Genomic DNA, 17,008 nt, shown 5'->3' with positions numbered 1-17,008 from the left:
AATGACCTTATTTTACAACAATTAAGCAAACCCATTGTTTACTATGATGTAGTTTTGCCAAAAAATGGAAGGGCCAATTTTGGGCAAAACTGTTGTAGAATAGAGGCATATGAGCACAGGATACTGGAAAAAGTGTCCACAGGAGAGTATAGGTAGTCCTCGACTTATAATCATTCATTTAATGAGTATGAACACATGAAGTATTGATACCACTCTACAAGGCCTTGGTAAGGCCACACTTGGAATACAGCATCCAGTTTTGGTCACCACAATGTAAAAAAGATGTTGAGACTCTAGAACAGTGGTTCTCAACCTGTGGGTCGGGACCCCATTTGGGGTCAAACGACCATTTCATGGGGGTCGCCAAACAAGGCTGTCTGCCATTTCCCCCCCATTTTCTTTGGCCACGCCCCTGGCACCCGGTGATGTATAAGTGGTTGGGGGTCACCACAACATGGGGAACTGTATTATGGGGTCGCGGCATTAGAAAGGTTGAGAACCACTGCTCTAGAAAGAGTACAGAGAAGAGCAACAAAGATGATCAGGGGACTGGAGGCTAAAACATATAAGGAACGGTTGCTGGAATTGGATATGTCTAGTTCACAGGTCGGCAACCTGCGGCTCCGGAGCCGCATGCGGCTCTTTGAGCCTTCCCCTGCGGCTCCCAGCCTCCTCTGCCTTTGCAGAGAGAGACAGAGACAGAGAGAGGAATTGCGCTTCCCTGCTTCTCTCTCTCTCTCTCTCTCTCTCTGTGTGTGTGTGTTTGTGTTTTTTTTTGTGTGTGTGTGTATGTAAAAGAGAGTGCACTCACAGTGTTCTCCGAGGAGCTGAAAAGCTTACTGGGCGGAGCTCCTCCCTTTGCTGCGTTTCTGCAGGAAGCAGGAAGGGCAGGAAAGAGCTAGCTAGCCCAACTAGGCTGACTCAGGAATTCTGGGAGTTGAAGTCCATGAGTCATAAAAGAGACGAGGTTGTCTACCCCTTATCTTGTTGGACAACAGCTTGAAGCTTGTCAGGTGAGCAGCAGATAGGAGAGGGGGGGGAGAAAGAGAGAGAGAGAAAGAGAGAGAGGGAGAGAGAGAGAGAGAGGAAAGAGAGAGAGAGAAAGAAAGAGAGTGGGGGAAGAGGAGTGGCAGACCAAGGGCAGATAGAGAGGGAGAGAGAGAGAGAGACCCTTTTGACATCTAAAATGAAGATAACACTGCATATATCCTTTTTTTACCTGTGTGTGTATGTGTGTGTGTGTGTGTGTGTATATATACATACATACATATATACACACACACACACACATACATACACACAAACACATACACACACAAACACACACACACCTATAATAAAGGTAAAAAAGGATATATGCAGTGTTATCTTCATTTTAGATATCAAAATGGTTTTGCGGCTCCCAGTGTTTTGTTTTTGGTGGGAAACGGGTCCAAGTGGCTCTTTAAGTGTTTTGGGTTGCCTACCCCTGGTCTAGTTTAACGAAGAGAAGGACAAGGGGGGACAGGATAGCAGTGTTCCAATACCTCAGGGGCTGCCCCAAAGAAGAGGGAGTCAAGCTATTTTCCAAAGCGCCTGAAGGCAGGACAAGAAGCAATGGATGGAAACTAACCAAGGAGAGAAGCAACCTAGAACTAAGGAGAAACTTCCTGACAGTTAGAACAATTAACCAGTGGAACAACCTGCCTCAAGAAGCAGTGAATGCTCCAACACTGGAAGTCTTTAAGAAGAGACTGGACAGCCAATTGTCTGAAATGGTATAGGATTTCCTACCTGAGCAGGGGGTTGGACTAGATGACCTCCAAGGTCCCTTCCAACTTTATAATAATAATAATAATAATAATAATAATAATAATAATAATAATAATAATAATATGACCATTCAAAGTTACAATGGCACTGAAACTGACTTATGACCATTGCAGCATCCTCGTAGTCACATGATCAAAATATGGGTGCTTGGCGACTGGCAAGTATTTATGACGGTTGCCCTGTCCCGAGGTCATGTGATCACCATTGTAACCTTCCCAGCTAGTTTCCGACAAGCAAAGTCAATGGTGGCGGGGGGGGGAGCCAGATTCGCTTAATGACTGCAGCAATTCATTTAGCAACTGTGGCAAGAAAGGTGGCAAAATGGGATAAAACTCACTTAGCTGACTTGCTTAGCAACAGAAATGTTGGGCTCAATTGTGGTTGTAAGTTGAGGACTACCCGAGGACCACATTCTCGTGTCCTCTAGGCATGTGACCAAAACTTATATGATGTGTCCCTTGTGACATGTATGGCACAGGTTCACCATCACTGCTCCAAGAAAATTTATCTCAGAAAAGATAAACCACAGAATACAGGTAGTCCTCGACTTACAACAGTTTATTTAGTAACTATTCACAGTTATAACTGCACTTACAACTGTTGTAGCATCCCCATGATCATGTGATTAAAATTTAGATGCTTGGCAAATATCATGTGTAGTGTTAATATCACTTTACAACACCTTGGTAAGGCCACACTTGGAATACAGCATCCAGTTTTGGTCACCACGATGTAAAAAAGATGTTGAGACTCTAGAAAGAGTACAGAGAAGAGCAACAAAGATGATCAGAGGACTGGAGGCTAAAACATGTAAGGAATGGTTGGTGGAATTGGGTATCTCTAGTTTAATGAAGAGAAGGACGAGGGGGGACATGATAGCAGCGTTCCAATACCTCGGGGGCTCCCACAAAGAGGAGGGTGTCAAGCTATTCTCCAAGGCGCCTGAAGGCAGGACAAGAAACAAAGGATGGAAACTAATCAAGGAGAGAAGCAGCCCAGAACTAAGGAGAAACTTCCTGATAGTGAGAACAATTAACCAGTGGAACAACCTGCCTCCAGAAGCGGTGAATGCTCCAACACTGGAAGTTTTTAAGAAGAGATTAAGTGAATTTTGCTGTTTTGCGACCTTTCTTGCCACAGTTAACAATTGCAGTTGTTACGTTAGCAGCACGGTTGTTAAGTTAATCTGTTTTTTCCCTATTGACTTTGCTTGACAGAAGGTCGCAAAAGGGGATCACGTGACCCGCGGACACAGCAACCGTTGTAAATATGAGTCAGTTGCCAAGCATCCGAATTTTGTTCACATGCTGGAATCTGCCTCCAGAAGCTGTGAATGCTCCAAGACTGGAAGTTTTTGAGAAAAGACTGGACAGCCATTTGTCCGAAATGGTATAGGGTTTCCTGCCTGAGCAGGGGATTGGACTAGATAACCTTCAAAGTCCCTTCCAACATCACCACCACCACCACCACCACCACCACCATCTCATATTTATGATAGTTGCAGTGTCCCGGGTCTCACGGGATCACCTTTTACAACCTTCTGATAAGCAAGGTTAATGAGGAAGTCACTTAACAACTATGTTATTAGCTTAACAATTGCAGTGATTCAGTTAACTGTGGCAAGAAAGGTCGTAAAATGGCGCAAAGCTCACTTCACAACTACCTCGCTTAGCAACAGAAAAATTCGGGCTCAGTTGTGGTCATAAGTCGAGGACTGCCTGTATGTCTGGATTTAGCTCTTTTTTTGAGACAATGCTTACGTGGCATTCTCCCCCTGCCAACTCCACAGGAAAGGAAGGCAACCTCTGTCCCAAAGAAGAGGATCTCAGACCCCTTTGTGGAAACAATGGTCATCTGGCAAGAATCAGAAAGATAAACCATTTCACGACCGGAGATGAAGCTTGCAAAATGCCAAAAACAGAACCATTAAGAAGAGGGCCGGCATTCAACTCCAGCAACTGCTGCCCCCTGGAAAGGAAAGGAAAACCCTGACCCCAACTTCTTCAGAATCAGAAAAGAGGCACAATCGAGGTCACGCTCAATAAACAAAGAACAAAAACCTCATTATGACTCACATCCTTCGATGTAAACTTCTACAGTGTGTAAGGCTGAGGGACGATTTGGACCAATGTGTCAGAGGGAGACGTCACCCAGGAAAGCTGACTTTTAACCAAGAGCTGAGCGATTGCAATGGAAGAGGGTAGTTACACAGGGGCGAGAAAAGTAAGGGCTTACAAAGTGGTGGGTTTCAAACACATGAACAACCAGTTCTCTATGTGGATGCCGCTTCCATTTTGATCAGCCCAGGTTACAGATAATAATAACAATAACAACAACAACAACAACAATAATAATAACAGTTATAGAAATAGAAATAGAAAGACTGTGGCAAAGGCAAACAAGGGTAGTACCAATAGTCATAGGCGCCTTGGGTGCAATCCCAAAACAACTGGAGCACCACTTGAACACCATTGGCATTGACAAATTTTCCATTAGTCAATTGCAAAAGGTGGCCTTACTAGGAACTGCTTCCATCCTGCAACGATATCTGTAATACCATCAAACATCCACATCTGCCTATCCCAGGTAAGGACTTAATAGGTAGACAAAATGCCAAATCCAGTCTGAACATCTGGCTGACTGTGCGATGATCAACAACAACACAACAACAACAATAATAAAGTTGGAAGGGAACTTGGAGGTCATCTAGTCCAACCCCATGCTCAGGCAGGAAACCCTATACCAGTCGATTCTCTTCTTAAAAACTTCCAGTATTGGAACATTCACTGCTTCTGGAGGCAGATTGTTCCACTGGTTAATTGTTCTAACTGTCAGGAGGTTTCTCCTTAGTTCTACGTTGCTTTTCTCCTTGGTTAGTTTCCATCCATTGCTTCTTGTCCCGCCTTCAGCTGCTTTGGAGAATAGCTTGACTTCCTCTTCTTTGGGGCAGCCCGAGATACTGGAAGACTGCTATCATGTCCCCCCTCATCCTTCTCTTCATTAAACTGGACATACCCAATTCCAGCAACAGTTTTTCATATGATTTAGCCTCCAGTCCCCTGATCATCTTTGTTGCTCTTCTCTGCACTCTTTCCAGAGTCTCAACATCTTTTTTACATCATGGTGACCAAAACTGGATGCAGTATTCCAAGTGTGGCCTTACCGAAGCATAGTAAAGTGGTATTAATACTTCACGTGATCTTGATTCTGTCCCTCTGTTAATGTAGCCTAGCACTGGGTTGTTAGGTGCAACGACTGATTATAAGTCACTTGTTCCAGTGCCATTGTAACATTGAATAATCACTGGTTGTCTGTCAAGGACTACCTGTATCAGTGCTTCTCAACCTGGGAAACTTTAAGGCATCTGGCCGCCAACTCCCAGAATTCCCCAGCCAGCCATACTGGCTGAAGAATTCTGGCAGTTAAAGTCCATAGATTTTAAAGTTTGGACACCCCAGGTACAGGGTCTCCCAGATATAGGATCTTTGACATCCCAGGTACAGGATCTCTTTCCATGGGCAGCAGTTGGGCTAGAAGACCTCTAAGGTCTCTCCCAACTCTGCTATTCTATGTTTGATGTTCTAAGTGGAAACTAATCAAGGAGAGAAGCAACCTAGAACTAAGGAGAAACTTCCTGACAGTGAGAACAATTAATCAGTGGAACAACCTGCCTCCAGAAGTGGTGAATGCTCCAACACTGGAATTCTTTAAGAAGCGACTGGACAGCCATTTGTCTGAAATTGTGTAGGGTTTCCTGCCTGAGCAGGGGGATGGACTAGATGACCTCCAAGATCCCTTCCAACTTTACTACTATTATTATTATTATAAGTCTGCCAAAGTACCAGCAGCAGGAATGGCCAGGGATTGTACGCCGATAAAGCCATTACTGAGTGTGTATCTTTATTTTTGGTGCTTTCCATGGAGGCTATAAAAAAACTATATTCTCCAGTTTCATCACAATGGAGAAAAAAAGATATTTTCCCCATTCAAGAGTTTGCTAGGTTGGTTTCCTCACTTCCTCTTCAGAGGAACAGGGTAGAATAAAATTTCCCACTGGGAAGGAAACAGTGGCCAAAAAGTCTTATTTTTTTTTCCTTGGGAATGCCAAATTGATTAATGGGTCATTTAGCTATGGAATCCTTCACTAATGGGAACGGAAACCCTGTGTGCACAATTTGGCCTTGGGGCATACACAGGGAGGGTAAAGGTGGGCCAAAACAATTTAAATTCTTAGATGGCTCCAGGGAACCTTTCCTTTTTTTTTTTCCATTTCAGGATTATAATTTCACTTTCCTGTTCCTTGAGTGTCTCGGCTGATATAAAAACTACCCCATTCCTGTCTCGTTGCTAATCTATTAGGCTAAGAAGGTGAATTTGAGATTTGATTTCCCGTATTATTTGGCGTGCACAACAGAAAACTTTCCCTTTTCATAACGAAGGGTTTTTTCCCCCCAAGAAATGAATCAATTTCCAGTATTTGCTCACACTTCAACCCCTAAATTTCCAAACTTTGACGACAATGAAGGCGTAATGGAGTACCGTTCCTGAAATGCCTGGAAGCCAGCAAACATATGTTGGACTGAAGAGGTAGCAAAGATTGTCATTTAAAGTGGTGTTTAACCCGCTGGATGATGGGGGGGGGGGGAGAAATACAGGTAGTCCTCGACCTATGACCACAATTGAGCCCAACATTTCCATTGCTAGGTGAGACAACTGTTAAATGAGTTTTGCCCCATTTTACGTTCTTTCTTGCCACAGTTAAGTGAATCACTCCTTCCTTCGTTCCCTTCCTTCCTCCCTCCTTCCCTCCCTTGCTTTCTTCCTTCTTCCCCATTTACTTTGCTTATGGGAAGCTTGCTGGGAGAAAGTCAGTGAGGAAGCCAGCAGGAGTTTGGAAATCCAGGGTAAGATAAGATGATAAGATAAGATAAGATAAGATGATAAGATAAGATAAAACTTTATTGTCATTTTTTTTACTGTGGGCACAACTGCACACATCAAAAATGAAATTTAGTTGCCCGCTCTCAAAGTGAAACACATACATGACACACACCTAAACGTACTATATACAACATATGTATAGACCCACACCCCTACATATACATAACAAATATTAAGTACTGTCCATCTTGAATATATAACGGAAGGAGGAAGCTTGAGAGTTCGCAAGGTTAATGCTGTATGGAATGAAACTATGGCTGAATCTGGATGCTTCGGATACCACGGAGCCCCCTCCCAGAAGGTAACAAGGAAAACAGGTCATGGAGAGGATGTGTAGTGTCCCAGATAATCTTGCGGATCCTGCTCAAGCAATGCTTCTGTGCTATGTTCTCTATGGGAGGGAGGGAACTGCCAATGATCTTTTCGACCATTCTCACCACTCTCTGCACCGCCTTCCTATCTGAAGCAGTGATGCTTTCAAGCCAAACTGTGATGCTGTAAACCAGACTGTGATGCTGTAGACCAGACTGTAATACTGTAGATCAGACTGTGATGCAGGCTAGTAAGTGGCTGCTGCTGTATAGAGAAGGAGAGAGAGGGCACACGGGGGGGGGGGTTGGAAAGGGTGTGCACGGGGGTATAAGAGATGCCATGTGGGTTGGGGAGAGTGCGCAGATGCGCAGTGCGCTTCAGGAATGGTACAATTATATGCTTGTGATTGTACAAGAAGCTCTGTGCGGGTCAGGGATGGTGTACGGGGTGCGTGAGGGTGTGCAAGAGATGCTGCACGGATCAGGAAGCACACGGAGTGGTGCGGATTGGGAAGGGGGTGTGTGGGTGTACAAGTCTGAGCAAGTGGGTTAGGAGGGACCCCATATATGTCCTCAAGGGACCTGTATGGTTTCATTTCTGGATAGGCTCGTCAGGTGAGTAGGCAGAGAGTGATTGGGATGTAAATGTTCCCACTTCTAAATCCTTAGGTAGGTTGTTAAATGTGGCCTCCCAAGTAAACTGCGAAGGGGTCTTGATCCTCCTGATGACTGATGCAAGAGCAGCATAGAAAAATGGGGATAGGTCGTGTCTGAGGCCACCACCTGTATCAAGGGAAGGATCTTCACTGGATTCCTTCACTCTTCTCTCAAACCATCAATCTTCCCTGTCCAAAATATGAATATTTTGTCCTCAAAGAGCGCCCTTTTTCTTTTAAATGAAGGCAACCTGCTGATTCTGATCCTGTGATGTTGCTTCTCCTGTGCTGGGCCATCCCCTTGACTAAAGGCTGCTAAATAATAATAATAATAATAATAATAATAATGATAAGGACTCGATGGGTAGACAAAATGCCAAATCCAGTCTGAACATCTGGCTGACTGTGCGATGATCAATAATAAAACAATACTGAATAACTCAGGACATGGCTATCAAACATCAAAAACATCTACCAGACTATCCCATCTCCTTTACATGGATGATCTGAAGCTGTATGGAAAAACATCATCTGAAATAGAATCGCTGCTCAACACTGTCCGTATATATAGCCAAGATATTGTAATGGAGTTTGGCTTGGACAAATGTGCCACACTTACTATCAAAAAAGGAAAAGTAGTGAAAACTGAAGGAATCAAGATGCCCCACGAAAATAACATTAAGAGTCTGGATGAGGAAGAGTACTACAAATACTTGGGTATCCTTCAAGCTGACAACATCAAGCACAATGAAGTCAAGAAAAAGATTAGAGGTGAATACATCAAGAGAGTGAAGAAGATCTTAAAGTCCAAACTCAATGGAGGAAATACCATAAAGGCAATCAACACCTGGGCAATTCAAGTCATTAGGTACACAGCTGGAATAGTGGACTGGACTCAAGCAGAACTAAAAGCAATGGATAGGAAGACCAGAAAAATAATGACAATGAATCAAGCCCTTCATCCACGCAGTGACATTGACAGACTTTATCTACCAAGGCAAATACGTGGGCGTGGAATGCTACAAGTACATCAGATGGTTGAAGAAGAAAAAATGGCTTTGGAAGAATATCTGAAGGACAATGATGAAGATGCATTGAAATTAGTATATCAGGAAGGCTTACTGACTATTGGAGAGACAAAACTGGCCTACAAGAAAGACCAAATGAAAAACAGAATAGAGGCATGGGAAGACAAAGCACTACATGGCCAATACATTAAAAAAAAATAGCTGGGAAAGCAGATATTAACAAGACCTGGCAATGGCTAAGAGCAGGAAAATTGAAGAAAGAGACCGAGGGACTAATTCTGGCTGCACAAGACCAAGCCTTAAGGACAAATGCATACAAAGTCAAAATTGAGAAGACAGCAACAGACAGTAAGTGCCGCCTATGTAAAGAAGCTGAAGAAACAGTGGACCACTTGGTACGCTGTTGCAAGAAGATTGCACAGACTGACTACAAGCAGCGCATGACAAAGTAGCAACAATGGTGCATTGGAAGATCTGCAAAAAATATCATTTGCCTGTAAGCAAAAACTGGTGGGATCATAAAATAGAGAAAGTCATAGAAAATGATAAAATTAAAATGCTCTGGGACTTCAGAATTCAAACAGACAAGCACCTGCAACATAACACCCCAGACTTAACAATTGTCGATAAGAAAGGCAAAAAAGTCTGGATAGTGGACGTAGCAGTGCCTGGAGACAGCAGAATAGAAGAGAAAGAACTGGAGAAGATAACAAAATACAAAGACCTACAAATAGAAATAGAAAGACTGTGGCAAAAGCAAGCAAGGGTAGTACCAATAGTCATAGGCTCCTTGGGTGCAATTCCAAAACAACTGGAGCACCATTGAACACCATTGGCATTGACAAATTCGCTATTAGTCAATTGCAAAAGGCAGCCTTATTAGGAACTGCTTCCATCCTGCGACGATATCTGTAATACCATCAAACATCCACATCTGCCTATCCCAGGTCCTGGGTAAGGACTCGAGAGGTAGACAAAATGCCAAATCCAGTCTGAACATCTGGCTGACTGTGCGATGATCGATAATAATAATAATAATAATAATAATAATAATAATAATAATAATAATAATAAGAAAGTTGGAAGGGACCTTGGAGGTCATCTAGATTCTAGTCCAACCCCCTGCTCAGGCAGGAAACCCTACACCATTTCAGACAAATGGCTGTTCAGTCTCTTCTTAAAAACCTCCAGTGTTGGAGCATTCACCGCTTCTAGAGGCAGGTTGTTCCACTGGTTAATTGTTCTCATTGTCAAGAAATTTTTCCTAGGTTGCTTCTCTCTTTGGTTAGTTTCCATCCGTTGCTTCTTTTCCTGCCTTCAGGCGCCTTGGAGAATAGCTTGACTCCCTCTTCTTTGGGGCAGCCCCTGAGATATTGGAAGACTGCTATCCTGTCCCCCCTTGTCCTTCTTTTCATTAAACTAGACATACCCAATTCCAGCAGCCGTTCCTTATATGCTTTAGTCCCCTTATCATCTTTGTTGCTCTTCTCTGTACTCTTTCTAGTCCAACCCTCTGATCAAGCAGGGGACCTTATTTCCATTCTAGACAAATGGCTTTCCAATCTCTTCTCGAAAACTTTTGGTGATGGAAGACCCATAACTTCTGAAGGCAAACTGTTTCACTGATTAATCGTTCCCACTGTTGGAAAATTTTGCCTTAATTTTAGGTTGGATCTCTCCTTGATGACTTTCCATCCATTGCATCTTGTCCTGCCTTCAGGTGTTCTGGAAAGTAGGTTGATCCCATCTTCTTTAGGGCAGACCCTTAAATATTGGAAGACTGCTATCATGTCTCCCCTAGTCCTTCTCTTCGTTAGATTAGACATATCTAGTTCCTCAATCGTTCATTGTACAGTTTAGCTTCCAGACGTCTGATTCTCTGCACTCTTTCTAGGGCAGCAGTTCTCAACCTGTGGGTCGGGACACCATTTGGGGTCGAACGACCATTTCACGGGGGTTGCCAAACAACGCAGTCCGCCATTTTTTTTCTCCTTTTCCTTAGCTGTGCTACTCTCTTTTATTCTATTGGCTTTTGAAAGCCAATAGAATGGATTCTCTTGAATAGAGTCTAATTCTATTGGCTTTCAAAAGCCAATAGGAATTGTCCAGGCTGTCTCTGCCCTGCTAAGCCTGCCAAAAGTCCCATTCTGCAAACGGTGCTGCACAGTTGAGTAGTCCTTGACCTACAACCAGTTGAGTAGTCCTCGACTTACGACCGGTTGGGGGGTCGCGGCATTAAAAAGGTTGAGAACCACTGTTCTAGGGTCTCACCATCTTTTTTGTATTGTGATGACCAAAACTGGATGCCGTATTCCAAGTGTGGTCTCACCAGTGCAGTATAAAGTGGCACTATCACTTCTGTGTGATCTTGATGCTATCCCTCTGTTGATGCAGCCTAGGACTGCATTGGCTTTTTTGACAGCCGCAGTACATTGCTGGCTCACACTTGAGTTGTGGTCCATTTTAGGGCAATATACCTATTCCTCTCTTCCCTTCCCTTCCCTGTAAGCAAGTAAATGGCTGCTGCTAGATGAGGAAGGGAGGGAGGGATTGCGAGAGTGGCTGGGAAACTGTCATGGAATGTTGAAAATGAGCCTCACGTGACTACAGCAGCACCTAGCAGTGCTAAAGCAGCTACAATGTCCCCAAATTTCATTCCCTTGGGAATCACGGGTCCTGAATTTTGGAGACCTTCTATAAGTTAGTCTGTGTGAGTCACCTTTGTCCAAAAGTTATTGCCCATTGATGCACTGTTTTGCCCAGTTAAAAGTGTCAGAAATGAGAGTTTCAGTAGTATATAGATTTTGAGGATGGAAATGAATCAGACAAATTGGACACTCAATATTCCTTTTCACAGATAATTGTCTCGGAGTGTAGAATATCCTCTTGCAGATCTGGACTCCTATCTGATAAAAAAGATCAGTGACATGTATGCCATCTTTTTTAGAAGGATATCTATTTATCTATCTCGGAGAGGGGAAGAAAAGCAAAATTTGCGGCAGTAGCACTAGGAGTGAGTTACAGCCTTAGGAGCTACATCAGGCCTGCTGTTTCAAAAAACACCACTAGGAAGTCTAGATGCCTGTCAAGCCTTGAGACTCCCAATTAGCTAAATTGGCAGTAGTTCCAGGATCAAGCCAAAATCAAGAGCAGAGAAAAACATTTCACTTCAGCAAGGTATTTTATAACTTTTAATGAATGGCTGAGGAGGAGGAAGAGAAAAAAGTTGACAAGAACATCACCGAATCCTTCCTCCAGCTGGAGGTCCTTCCATTAACTGTAGCACAAATACTAATTGGGATATGTTTGAGTCATAGGGCTGTGGAGGTTTTGGGAAGGAAATAATTGTGGTCACACTATCATTTTGCTTCCCCCTGCCTATCCCAAGCCTGGGTGGGCCTGTGAAGAGGTACCCAGCCTTCAGTCAATAAAGGACAGCATACATAAGATGCAAAGCCAGTCCCGCGTTTCACTGCTAGCTTACGGAGCTAAGAGGGCCAAGCCCAGAGTGACATGAGAACCTCAACAGGCGACTCTCAAAATATAAAGCACCACAGATTTTATGGCTGGTACTTGTACACCCAAGTATCAGGAGTGGGCACATAATGACCAAAATGCTGGAAACCATTTTAATTGGGATACTTTGCTGAAGCAGTGACTCCCAAGGAAAAACAAACCTGGTAAATGTCTTTCTCCAAATGGTTTTCTTCTCTCCACTCAGTGCAATAATTTAGAACATAGAATAATTGGGTTGGGATCTGGAAGCTGAGTTACGGAAATTGGATTTCTTTTCTTGCTGGCTTGAAAGGTTTCAATGCTTATCCAGCTGCAGCACATTGTTGGCTTATACTTGAGGGGTGGTCATTAGGGCAATTTACCCCAGGAGAAGACAACATTCTTTGTAGCTCTTCAAGCCTTCCCAAGAAGTCAGCAGTGAAATTTATAGAACATAGAATATCAGGGTGTGATGACTCCCCCAGATACCTCTTCAGATGTCAGCTCAAAGGAGGATGAACCAGTTTTGGGCACTCAGGAAGAGAGTTGATTAACTGCTCCAAGCAGCCATCTGAGAGGGATTTGGCTGAAGCACGGCTGCAGCAGGACAGCCCTGAGGCTTCAGGTGGAGAAAGGATGTAGCTGCAGCTGGTCAGCGATGAGGAAGAGGAACTGTCTTCTACACCTGATCCAAAAACACGTAGGGCAGAGAAAAGGCAAGAGCAGAGAAGGTCAGCCAGATTACTCGTGAGGAGAAAGCCTCGCCCTCCTTGAAGGGCTGCACCAGAAGTGGCTGTTTAGCACAGCAGACAGATCGAGACGATGCTGGGAACGTGTTTGTTTCCTTGCTGTGTGTTCTTTCCTTGAACTTTGGATTGTGTCTCTTCATCTGTTGCCTTTGCCTTGCCTTGCCTTTGCCTGTAGACTTTCCTTTGTCTTAGAACTTGCCTTTGCCTTGAGAACTAGCTTTTGCCTACGGGACTGGATTTGCCTTTGCTTTGAAAACTAGTGTTGGCTTCATTTGAGTAGCCTGTGGAACTCATTGGGGTTGAGCTAGTGCTGACACAAGGAATTGCTGGGGAATACCAGTTCAGGCTCAGAAGCCTAAATAAAGACTCCTTACACCTGTGATGTGTGTGTGTGTGTGTGTGTGCGTGAGTGGGACAGCATACAGGGTTGGAAGGGAAATTCCTGGGAAATCATCAAAGAACGTTAAAAATGAAGATCACATGATCACAGCAGCAACCCAGCAATAGCCAGTAGCACGGAAGCACCCACACCTTCCCCAAATTTCAGTTCCATGAGAGTCATGGGTCCCAGAGTTTGGACCATTTGAGGTCCAAAACTTGATTCCTTGATTCAAAAACTGCTGCCTTATGATGCATCATTTTGCTCAGTTAAAGGTCACGACAATGAGATTGTTAGTATATATGGATGAAAAGGAATCAAGCTGCCATCAAATGTGTGCATACAGGTGCACAATAGCAACAACATGATGTTCAGGTCACACACCATGCTAAATCAGAATACAGTTTTGTTTAATAACCCAGCACGTCCTATTCAACCATCCACATGAATCAAAAATGTTAAACTAAAAATTAACATTTCATTGGAATTGAGGCTGTATAAATAAATGAAAGTTTAGAAATCAGCAATGATTGGAATGCAAGAAACCACAAAACTTAATTATATAGTATGGAATTTTTAAACTATACTTAATCCTAAATCTCTAATTTAATTTTGCATTACCCAAATAGAAAATTGTTGATTAATGCTAATCTAGAATTGACTTGCTTAGGCTGGAGTTTTCTAGGACTTGGAGTTTAATTCACATATCCCAACTTCTAATCAGAAGAAGGATGATTCAGACACCAAAAGGAGGAACATTTAAACAGTGAAAAGGCCAAATTATAAAAGAGAGAGGGAAAAGAAGGCAATAGAGAAAAGGTTACTAGCTTGGAGAGATTTACAGCAAGAACAACTGCTTCTGAACTACCTCAGGGGAAAAAAAAACAGATATAAAGAGGGTGAGAGATGAAAGGAAGTAGGAGATGAATCATGTTGCCTGGCCTGTAGATAGCCCAGAAACGATTACAGAGGCTCAAATGCTTAGGTAGCATCTTAAATGCATCTTCTCACATAAGGTAGTCCTTGACTTACAACCATTTGCTTAGTGATGTTCAGAGTTACAATGGCACTGAAAATAGGGACCAGTCCTCACACTTATGACTGTTGCTGCAGTTCTATAGTCACATGATTAAAATTTGGGCACTTGGCAATCAGCATGTATTTACGACAGATGCAGCATCCGGAGGCCACGTGATCATTATCTGTAACCTTTCTAGCTGGCTTCCAACCAGCAAAGTCAAAGTGGGGAAGCTGGATTTGCTTAACAACCATGTGGTTCACTTAACAACTGCAGCAATTTGCTTAACATCTGTGGCTAAAGGTCATAAAATGGAGCATGGCTCATTTTAACAACTATCTTGCTTAGCAACAGAAATATGGACACGATCGTGGTCGTCAGACTGCCTGTATAATTTTTTCTCATACTAAATTGAATGAACCAACTGAGTATCTTCTTGACTCAAGATCTTTTGTGGTGAATAACTTATGACCCTGAAGGGCAGGCTCCATTATGGTTGTAAGTGGAGGACTATCTGCAATTCTTCCTTATCAATAGCACTTAGACTTATATACTGTTCCATAGTGTTTTAGAGCCCTCTAGGAATGGCTTACAACATCAGCATCTTGTCCCAGCAATCTGGCTCCTCATTTTACTAACCTTGAAAGGATGGAAGGCTGAGCCAACCTCCAGCCGGTCAGGAACAAACCCCTGGCAACTTCCATGTATTCAGGATAGTGGTGAAAAAGGTCGTAAAATGAACTGTAACTCACTTAACAACTGCCTTGCTTAACAATGGAAATTTTGGACTTGTGGTTGTAAGTCGAGGACTACCTGTACAAACCTTTTTTTTTGCCACAGTTGTTAAGTGAAACACTGCAGTTGATAAATGAATTGCCTGGTCGTTCAGTGAATCCAACTTTCCCCCATCCCCCCATCGTTCAAATAATCCTTAGTTGTGGTGTAACGGAGCCTTCCCATTAAGTTCGTAACAGTCATAAAACAATGACTGTTGGTCATGTGACCAACCTGATTTATAAGGTGGGTTTTTTTTTTTTTGGGGTAGTCATGATGCAAATCCATTATTTGCTAGTGCAGAAGAGTGGAAATACGTGCCTGGTAAGCTGCAAATGGATGCAAATAGAGCCATATTGCCAAGCACCTGAAGGGACCTTGGAGATCATCTAGTCCAATCCCCTGATCAGGCAGGAAACCCTATACCAGTGCTTCTCAACCTTTTTAATGCCGCGATCCCCAACAGGTCGTAAGTCGAGGACTAAACCGGTCGTAAGTCGAGGACTAAACTGGTTGTAAGTCGAGGACTACTCAACCGGTCGTAAGTTGAGGACTTTCCCTGCCCGGGAGCGCTGCGCCGGCCGAGGCGTAGCTGGCACCCAGCAGAGACGGAGCTGGCCCAGCCCAAGGGAGGTAAGGCACCTGCCGGAAAAGGGAAAAAAAATGGCGGACAGCCTTGCTTGGCGACCCCCGTGAAATGGTCGATCGACCCCAAATGGGGTCGCGACCCATAGGTTGAGAACCGCTGCCCTATACCATTTCAGACAAGTGGCTGTCCAGTCTCTTCTTAAAAACTTCCAATGTTGGAGCATTCACCACTTCTGGAGGCAGGTTGTTCCACTAGTTAATTGTTCTAACTGTCAGGAAGTTTCTCCTTAGTTCTAGGTTGCTCCTCTCCTTGATTAGTTTCCATCCGTTGCTTCTTGTTCTGCCTTCAGGGGCTTTGGAAAATAGCTTGACTCCCTCTTCTTTGGGGGAGCCCCTGAGATATTGGAACACTGCTATCATGTGCCCCCTCGTCCTTCTCTTCATTAAACTAGACCTACCCAATTCCAGCAACCGTTCCTTATATGTTTTAGTCTCCAGTCCCCTGATCATCTTTGTTGCGACTATCAGAACTTTGGATCCAGGTCACGAGTCCCCTTTTTCAGAGAGATTGTAATTTCAAATGGTCACAAAATCAACAGTCATCATAAGTCAAGGACTACCTGTACATACGCAGGCAACAAGGGGAGACTGAGCTGCCCAGAGTGCCATTTCTGAGGCAGTGCAGACAAAGGCCGCTCTAGGAAGGACCACACGATGGCTTAATCCAACTACGGCTGACTCTTCCACTTCCAGAACCAACTCCTGCTGTTACTAATCCAGCTGGAGGTTGTGTAAAATTAAAAAAGAAGTTAATATTTTCAACAATCAGTGAAATCAATTGTCCATTTTTTTTTAGTTTGGATGTTGCTTTTCACGATTTTTTACGTTTTCTAAAGTGCTTATTAAAAGCTTCTCCCCCCCTTACTTAATTTTCTGGCTTCTGCATTTATGGGTAAAAGTTGCATATACAGTAAAGAATATTTCCCTCCATGGCAAAAATGAGAGCTTTTACTTGACTTTTTTGTGGTCTCTGCACTGAGTTGGACACTCTTCTGTCAATTCTCTTACTATAGCTGAGCCAACTCTTTGAATGATGAAAAACCAAGTTGCTTTTCTGAGGTTAAATGATTTGCATTAAAGGCTTTTTTCCATTTTTTTTAATGATAGCAATCTTTCCCCTCTTTTTCTTAATACTTTTAAAAATGTAAAATCTATTTCTCTTAATTTAAAATTCCTTCTGTTGTCCCTTTATCGTTT

The 17,008-nt window shown here is 43.3% G+C and overlaps 1 protein-coding gene across 1 annotated transcript in view; it reads right to left on the bottom strand.

The window, feature by feature from the left end:
• The window catches only part of MADCAM1 (mucosal vascular addressin cell adhesion molecule 1), a 39,493-nt gene that overhangs the window by 21,428 nt on the left and 1,057 nt on the right, over nucleotides 1-17,008 (bottom strand). The window lies entirely within an intron of this gene.

This window comes from Crotalus tigris, unplaced genomic scaffold (genome assembly GCF_016545835.1).
Source record: "Crotalus tigris isolate CLP2741 ecotype Arizona unplaced genomic scaffold, ASM1654583v1 scf7180000022970.308977840:1548163, whole genome shotgun sequence".
NCBI lineage: Eukaryota > Metazoa > Chordata > Lepidosauria > Squamata > Viperidae > Crotalus > Crotalus tigris.
This window is presented reverse-complemented; position numbering and strand designations above follow the sequence as displayed.